This window comes from Schistocerca serialis, chromosome 7 (assembly GCF_023864345.2).
Source record: "Schistocerca serialis cubense isolate TAMUIC-IGC-003099 chromosome 7, iqSchSeri2.2, whole genome shotgun sequence".
NCBI lineage: Eukaryota > Metazoa > Arthropoda > Insecta > Orthoptera > Acrididae > Schistocerca > Schistocerca serialis.
The window spans coordinates 39,713,956-39,723,573 of NC_064644.1; the positions used below are offsets into that span (position 1 = coordinate 39,713,956).

The 9,618-nt window shown below is 47.0% G+C and overlaps 1 non-coding gene across 1 annotated transcript; it reads left to right on the forward strand.

The window, feature by feature from the left end:
• The first annotated feature begins 5,316 nt into the window (after window positions 1-5,316).
• On the forward strand, window positions 5,317-5,391 carry Trnas-cga (transfer RNA serine (anticodon CGA)). The gene has a single exon. It is a non-coding gene; the product is annotated as a tRNA-Ser (tRNA).
• The last annotated feature ends 4,227 nt before the right edge of the window (window positions 5,392-9,618 follow it).

The window sequence follows — 9,618 nt, forward strand, 5'->3', positions numbered from 1 at the left end:
CAAGGGATACACCAGATCAGCCGAAATGCTCAAACAGTCCTTCGCGCCGGCCGCAGTGGTCTAGCGGTTCTAGGCGCTCAGTCCAGCACCGCGCGACTGCTACGGTCGCAGGTTCGAATCCTGCCTCGGGCATGGATGTGTGTGATGTCCTTAGGTTGGTTAGGTTTAAGTAATTCTAAGTTCTAGGGGACTGATGACCACAGATGTTAAGTCTCATAGTGCTCAGAGCCATTTTTTTTTTTTTTTTGAACAGTCCTTCGCAGTGTGCCCGTTGGGCCCACGGAATAACACGATATATATGTCCAAATCGTCAGCAAACCCGCCACCTTTCACTCTTGAGTCATAAAGACGGTTAGAAATTAGAGACAAGACGCGTCTGACAAGTTGACTTTCTTCCATTGCTTCACAGTGTAGTGTTGTTACCGGCATTTGCATTGCTGATGAGTAGTTTTAAAATTCCATCTGGCCCTGCACTTCTCAGCTTCCGGAACTGCCTTCGTGTTGTTGTGGTGCTAACAGGATTCACGAGTGCGACATTCAGTTCTGCAGTGAGTTTTGCAGCTGTCGTCCTCTTGTGATTCTTCAATTTCTCCAGGCGTATTTTATGACGAAATAAATGTCGGGTGAACAGCCTGGTATGAGTGTGCGTAGGACACAATATTTCGGCAATCGACCACGTTGCCATCATCAGGTGAGCTGATGTACTGATAGCTGCCACCACCCGGCACAAAAGAATGGCGTGCTCAAAAGTCTTGTACACAGAGCTCACACCATCTCCGACAGGGAAAGTCTCCAGCAAGAATTACACCATCTAAAGACCGTGCTTTGGAGGAACGGTTACAAGGAAGGGGAAATTCGGATGGTTCTACATCTCACACCTGCAGCACCTGTAACGCCAGAAATGTATATCCTTCTACGTATTTCCATCTCTTGTACTGCAGATTTTTCCTTATTTTGTTACCTGAAGATATGACATTTCTGTGTCTTTATATATTGTAATTGTTTTACTATTTGTATATATATATATATATATATATATATATATATATATATATGCATCTATGTCGAAGTATAATTGGTTTGTTTTGTAAATGCTATTTGTATTTTTACGCTGGGTCATGCCTAGGGAAAACTATGGTATCGGCCGAATACATCGATAGGTCGTGTGGAGAACCAAAGTGATTAGGATCTTTGGTAGTGTTAACTCTGCCGCGTGGAGTGCGGGCAGAGCAGAGAGAGTCTGGCTGGAGTAGGGCGGTGGAGCAGGTGTGTTGTGTGACGCTCCCGCGAGTTGCTGCGTTTTTGGGGTTTGGCAGCATGTAATTGCGCTCGACTTGCTATGATAGTTTCTCACACGGTGTCGCGGACGGGAAGCATTAGCTGGCGCACATCAAGGGCCCATTTCGCCTGGTGACCGTGTCGAGAAGAAGGCGTGCCAACATCCAGCTTCTGCAACAGCGATGGCCGACAATGAGTGACTGTCGCCACCTCCTCGACCGACGACTTCAAACCTTAAATCAACCAACAAGGAAGACTGGAAGCTCGTAAAGTTTTAGAACTGTATGACAGAGCTCAGCTTTTCAAACTGTTCCATTTTTGTAACAAAATTACAGCAACTTAGCATGAACCTTTGTTGCTCATTGTCCCAATTGTATTACCAAGCAGGGTCCCTTCCTTTTCCGGAATGAACCCGAGTGTTGTTGAAATTCAAACGCCAGCATTAAAGTAATATCATTAGATTTCACTGCTTTAATTTCAAAGTTCAGTTAAGGTATTCATAGCTGGCTACAATATTTAGATTACACAAGCACAAATTAAGAGTACGAGTTTTGTTAGCATATTTTAGCTTACCTGTGACTACAGCTCAGCTTGGTACGTACTAAATTTTACTATTGTTAATTGTTCAGAATCATTTAATTCAAGTTCAAAGTTAAATCTCTTATTTCTAAATTGTGTAGATTCAAGTAGCTTTTGAAATGATTGTGGAGGTAGCCCAAGACTAACCTTATTTTGTTGAATTTCGTAGTGCTTCAGAAACAAAGTTCACTATTAATTTCAGTCACTAAATTAACTTTCAATTTTCCGGTTTTATTAATCCTTCTGCTAAATTAAGTCAGAGTGTAGCGAAATTTATTACTTCTGACAAACATTCAGTTTTCACACAACACGTGTCAACCTTCAGTTGCCACGCTTTTAGTGCTAATTATATGTGCATTAATCTTTCATTTTCAGTTATTATAGTAGCTGTCCATAGGGCTGGCGATCGTAATTTTCTCCAAATCTCAAATATCTAATTAACGCCAATTAATTGTTAACGTAACGACCGCACGTTTACTTTCATTATTAACTTTACCCCATTTCAAAATTAATTTCCACCAATTTCCTTTGCATTTTTCCTTTCATTTAGATGTAACCCTTTCCTCCCTCTTTACCAACAAATTAACTTCGGTGACGATTGCTTTTTCCCAAATTTCCATTAGGTGCACGCGGTTTAATTTTTCACTGTCATTAAGGTCGATAAGTGAGGGGGAGGTTACACACCGGTGGAAACTGAGGATGAACCTCAGGAGTAGGCGGCCTTGGCTATTATTCCGATTTGCGGGGCCTTATCCGGAAAAATTTGACGCATTTTACGTAAACACCAAGTGAAAACCATCTTCCGTCCTCCAAGCGAAACCAAGAGCCTTCTTGGTAGTGTCAGTGGAATACACGCAGGTCCGACACAGTGTGCTCAGAATTACAGGGAACACTGCTCTGGCCACGGCTGACATCTACAAAGTACTGGGGACATTGCACAGGTTGTGTTCGTGGTCATACAGAACAGCGCCATCCGCAGGCCCTTTGCTAGCGTCTTGATTTACGCTGAAGCACGCATTTATCTCGGTGTTTCCACCTTTTTCTCGAGCCCGTGCAGACAGGCAAGCGTGAGTAACGCCCAGGCTGTGAGTTCCCCTGGTGCTGCACGCAGTTCCTGCCTCCACCTGCTGCAGCAGGCTGACTGTGTTTACGGTCTCGCTTCCCCTCGACGCCGCAGGGCCATCCACAGCGCCCTGCGGTAAACAAAAGGCGGAACCCGTCTGGGTGGTCTCGCACACCGCGACGCACTGTGCTGCGCTGGTAGCTACACTACTGGCCATTAAAATTGCTACACAACCAAGAATGACGTGCTACAGATGCGAAATTTAACCGACAAGAAGAAGATGCTGTGATATGCAAATGATTAGCTTTTCAGAGCATTCACACAAGGCTGGCGCCGGTGGCGACACCTACAACATGCTGACATCAGGAGAGTTTCCAACCGATTTCTCATACACAAACAGCAGTGGACCGGCGTTGCCTATTGAAACGTTGTTGTGATGGCTCGTGTAAGGAGGAGAAATGCGTAACATCACGTTTCCGACTTTGATAAATTTCGGATTGTAGCCTATCACGATTGCTGTTTATCGTATCGCGGCATTGCTGCTCGCGTCGGTCGAGATCCAATGACTGTTGGCAGAATATGGAATAGGTGGATTCAGGAAGGTAATACGGAACACCGTGATGGATCCCAACGGCCTCGTATCACTAGCAGTCGAGATGACAGGCATCTTATCAGCATGGCTGTAACGGATCGTGCAGCCACCTCTCGATCCCTGAGTCAACAGATGGGGACGTTTGCAAAACAACAACCATATGCACGAACAGTTCGACGACGTTTGCAGCAGCATGGAATATCAGCTCGGAGACCATGGCTGCAGCTACCCCAGTTACCCTTGACGCTTCATCACACACAGGAGCGCCTCCGATGGTGTACTCAACGACGAACCTGGGTGCACGAATGGTAAAACGTCATTTTTTCGGATGAATCCAGGTTCTGTTTTCAGCATCGTGATGGTCGCATCCGTGTCTGGCGACATCGCGGTGAACGCACATTGGAAGTGTGTATTCGTCATCGCCATATTGGCGTATCACCCGGCGTGATGGTATGGGGTGCCATTGGTTACACGTCTCGGTCACCTCTTGTTCGCATTGACGGCACTTTGAACAGTGGACGTTATATTTTAGATGTGTTACGACCCGTGGCTCTACCCTACATTCGATCCCTGCGAAACCCTACATTTCAGCAGGTAATGCAAACCGCATGTTGCAGGTCCTGTATGGGCCTTTCTGGATACAGGAAATGTTCGACTGCTACGCTGGCCAGCACACTCTCCAGATCTCTCACCAACTGACAACGTCTGGTCAATGGTGGCCAAGCAACTGGCTCGTCACAATACGCCAGTCACTACTCTCGATGAACTGTGGTATCGTGTTGAAGCTGCATGGGCAGCTGTACCTGTGCACGCCATCCAAGCTCTGTTTGACTCAACGCCCAGGCGTATCAAGGCCGTTATTACGACCAGAGGCGGTTGTTCTGGGTACTGATTTCTCAGGATCTATGCACCCAAATTGCGTGAAGATGTAATCACATGTCAATTGTACTATAATATATTTATCCAATGAATATCCGTTTATCATCTGCATTTCTTCTTGGTGTGGCAATTTTGATGGCCACTAATGTAGTTAGTTAGTTACATGTTCCATTGATCAATTTCTCGGTAGCCGTTATGTTGTGAAACGCGTCAAGTGCATAAGAAATGCACACATGAATTAAGCTTTTTTTTAACTTAAAATTTGTATTGGCTACGCCAGTCCCATAAATGGCACAAAATGCATTTATTATACCTGTAGAGTTATTTATTCCTATTCAAGAATTCATGTATGCTATAGTAGGTTTTGTCAGGCAGATATGTTCAATTTATTCTTGAAACTGTTACTGCTGTCTGTCAGACATTTTATTTCACGTGGTAATTTATCGAAACGTTTTACAGCAGGATCTGTTACCCCTCTCTGTGTGAAAGATAGGTTAATTAGAGGATAGTCTAAGTCTTTCTTCCTTCTGGTATTATAGTCATGATTGTCACTGTTGTTTTTAAATTGGTCCATGTTGTTGAGAACAAATTTCATTACGGGGTAAATGTACTGTGATGCTGTTGTAAGAATTCCTAATCTTTTAAACAGATGCGTACAAGATATGCGACTATGAGCCCTATACATTATTCTAAGCACTGTCTTTTGAGTAGTGAATAATTTTTGCCTGAGTGTTAACCCCAAATATTATTCTGTATGAGATCAGTGATTGAAAGTATGCACAGTATGTTATCTTGCTAATTTCTGTATCACCAAAATTAGGAATTATTCCGGAATGAGGTTTTCACTCTGCAGCGGAGAGCACGTTGGGAAGATAGGAGACGAGATACTGGCAGAAGTAAAGCTGTGAGGACGGGGCGTGAGTCGTGCTTGGGTAGCTCAGTTGGTAGAGCACTTGCCCGCGAAAGGCAAAGGTCCCGAGTTCGAGTCTCGGCCCGGCACATAGTTTTAATCTGCCAAGAAGTTTCAGGAATTATTCTGATTGCAAAAGTTGCTAAACCTGGTCGCCTTAGGAGATACAAAACATGACTTTTCCAAGATTCTCATGTATATGTACACCCAAAAACTTAGTACACTCTGCCCTGTCTACTGACTTCTGTTGATGTGTTATATTTATTGAAGGAACTGTACACCTTGCAGTAGAAAATTTGATGTACTATGTTTTTTCAAATTTCGTAGCAAGCCCATTCGCAGAAAACCAATCAATAAGTTTTCCAATGACGTCGTTTGCATCATTTTCTATCGGAGTTTCTTTTACTGTATTATAATGATGCTTGTGTCATCATCAAACAGTGTCAATTTAGCTTTTGTTTCAGATAAGAAGGGAGATCAGTCACATATATCACAACAGCAGAAGGGGACCCATGTTCCAATACTGTGGAACACCTTATGTAATTTCACCCTAGTTAGATGTAGTGGGAAACTTCCTTAAATCACTTAATCCAGTACTATACAGATCCTCCCACTCATTCCCAATGATAAATGGTGTACCCATAGAACTATAGAGACTCACGTACTAGTCAAATTGAATCCTTATGGCTACACTGCACTCTTGTTTGTTCTATTTCCGCCTTTGAAAAAACTTATAAAAATTTTAAAATCTCTTTTAACGTCAACTTCTTCGTCAGCGTTATGGATGAAATTATTACTGGTCTGTCCTGTCCTCAAAACTTGGGGATTTGATATCTCCTTGGCATCTACGTCAACACCTGTACTCTCCAGGTACCGCATTACGTGTGACGGAAGCAACTTTGTCTACCGCCGTCAGTTCCTGCCCTTCCGTTCCAGTCGCAAATGCTGCGGATTTTACGCCCGTGGTCATCTCGCGAAATTTACATAGAGAGTGGAAATGCAGTTGTTGGCTGTTTGAGGACTGCGTGCTCTCGGAGTTTCAACGGTAAACCACACCGTGGAGCACAACGCTTGTCTCGTGCCGCGTGCCACAGGAGCAGGCTGACAAGGGAGGGCCCTCAGCCACGGCCAAGCAATTCTGCTCATATTTGACAGGTCGCTTGCGCACAGCATAAAATGAAAGGCTCTAAGATAATTTGGCTCAATCCCTCACTCACCGATTTTGGAAAACCACTCGTTACGTTCACAGCGTGTAGTCGACTCAAGATCGATGGGATCCATAAATAAGTTAAAATTCCCAGAAATCGATGAAAGAAACTGTTACGACCGGCCATGGGGCAGCCAGTAAGTAGACGCTGATATTCGTTGGCACTGCTGGCGTAGCGACCGAGGCAGATGGCTGGGAAGAGGAGAAACTGCGTCCGATTCACAGATGCGTTGTCCACTTTTTCATTTGCGTTTTTCTCTGTATCGAAATTGGTAGGAACAGGAGAATTAGTAAGGTAAACAATAATGAACGATAACGAGGTAGGCAAATAAAATTCTGAAAAGAGTCGGATTAGTGCAGAATTAAAACTTTAATCTTCGTTCCTTTACACTGGTTCTTTCCCTCACTCTGTCACATGTTTTCTAGTTTTTTTTCTTTATTGTTATTTTGAAGCCTTTACAAGAAAGGTAGGCCGGCAGCGGCCTATCTATGCCGCTCTTCGGCCACAGAGAATACATACAGGAAACAGAAAGACAGAAAAACAAACAAACATGGTGGATAAAAACGGGAGACAGACATAGTAAAATAAATGAAGCCGTTCACAGGCGCACTGTTTGGATAAAAACGGTCATCACTGCAAACAACGGAGAAAACAGAGTTCACACATGTGAGCGGAGGAGTACGAACGAAGAGACACTGAAGCACCAACAACATGAGCACTGGAGACGACCTCCGGCGCACGAAGATGCACCGTTCAAACGAAAAAGCTGGAAGTCTGCCAGAAGGAAGAGGTGGGGTTAGGAGGGAGAGGAGGAGGGCGTTGATGCCAGTGGGAGAGGAGAAGGGAGGGGGAGGGGAGAGGGTAGGGGGTGTGTGGAAGCCGGGTAGGGTGGGAGGGGAGGGAGGGAGGAAGAAAGGAGGGAGAGAAGGTAAAGAGGGTGCCCTGGAGGAAAAACGCAGGGGAAGGAAGGGGAGGATCAAAGTTGGTAGGAGGGGTAGATGGAGGGGATGAGGGCATCATCAGGGAGGGGGAGTTGGTGGAAGTCACCTTGGGCAAGTGTATGCAGTGTGGAGAGATGGAGAGCGGGTGGGATGTGGGAGTACAGGTGCAGCAGTGGAGGGGGCTGGGAAAGGATGGGAGAGACAAGTGGGTGAGGGGGGTCAAGTTTGCGGGAGGTGTAAAGGATCCATATCTGTTCAAGGAAAAGGAAGAGCTAGTGGAATGGAATTGTCATAGAGGATCCACATGGAGGAGGGGAGGCGGATGCAATAGGTAGGGCGGAGCACATAGCATTGCAGGATTTGAAGGGATTTGTAGAAGGCAGGAGGGGCGGCGATCCAGGCGGGATGGGCATAACAGAGGTTACGGCAGATGAGAGATTTATAGGTGTGGAGGACAGTGGAAGGATCCAGACCCCATGTGCGGCCAGAAAGGAGCTTGAGGAAGCGGAGTTAGAGTATGCTTTTGCTCGGATCGTCCGGAGATTGGGGGGGGGGGGTGTCCAGGAGAGGCGACGGTCATGGGTGACGCCAAGGTACTTGAGGGTGGGGGTGAGGTTGATAGGATGGCCGTAGATAGTGAGATAGAAATAGAGGAGACGGAAGGCAGGGGTGCTTTTGCCTAGTATGATCGCCTGCATCTTGGAAGGATTGATCTTGAGCAGCCACTGGTTACACCAAGTGGTGAACTGGTCAAGATGGGATTGGAGAAGGTGCTGGGAGCGTTGCAGGGTGGGGGTGAGGACAAGGAAGACGGTGTCATCAGCATACTGGAGAAGGTGAAAGGGAGGTGAAGGAGGCGGCATGTCCACTGAGTAACGAAGGTAGAGAAGAGGGGAGAGGACGGAACCCTGGGGCACACCAGCGGAGGGGTAGAAGGTGTAGGAATCCGTGTTATGGATGGTGACATAGGAAGGACGGTGGGAAAGAAAGGAGGCGATCAGATGGACGTAGTTAATACACTCCTGGAAATTGAAATAAGAACACCGTGAATTCATTGTCCCAGGAAGGAGAAACTTTATTGACACATTCCTGGGGTCAGATACATCACATGATCACACTGACAGAACCACAGGCACATAGACACAGGCAACAGAGCATGCACAATGTCGGCACTAGTACAGTGTATATCCACCTTTCGCAGCAATGCAGGCTGCTATTCTCCCATGGAGACGATCGTAGAGATGCTGTATGTAGTCCTGTGGAACGGCTTGCCATGCCATTTCCACCTGGCGCCTCAGTTGGACCAGCGTTCGTGCTGGACGTGCAGACCGCGTGAGACGACGCTTCATCCAGTCCCAGACATGCTCAATGGCGGACAGATCCGGAGATCTTGCTGGCCAGGGTAGTTGACTTACACCTTCTAGAGCACGTTGTGTGGCACGGGATACATGCGGACGTGCATTGTCCTGTTGGAACAGCAAGTTCCCTTGCCGGTCTAGGAATTGTAGAACGATGGGTTCGATGACGGTTTGGATGTACCGTGCACTATTCAGTGTCCCCTCGACGATCACCAGTGGTGTACGGCCAGTGTAGGAGATCGCTCCCCACACCATGATGCCGGGTGTTGGCCCTGTGTGCCTCGGTCGTATGCAGTCCTGATTGTGGCGCTCACCTGCACGGCGCCAAACACGAATACGACCATCATTGGCACCAAGGCAGAAGCGACTCTCATCGCTGAAGACGACACGTCTCCATTCGTCCCTCCATTCACGCCTGTCGCGACACCACTGGAGGCGGGCTGCACGATGTTGGGGTGTGAGCGGAAGACGGCCTAACGGTGTGCGGGACCGTAGCCCAGCTTCATGGAATGGTCTTTGCCGATACCCCAGGAGCAACAATGTCCCTAATTTGCTGGGAAGTGGCGGTGCGGTCCCCTACGGCACTGCGTAGGATCCTACGGTCTTGGCGTGCATCCGTGCGTCGCTGCGGTCCGGTCCCAGGTCGACGGGCACGTGCACCTTCCGCCGACCACTGGCGACAACATCGATGTACTGTGGAGACCTCACGCCCCACGTGTTGAGCAATTCGGCGGTACGTCCACCCGGCCTCCCGCATGACCACTATACGCCCTCGCTCAAAGTCCGTCAACTGCACATACGGTTCACGTC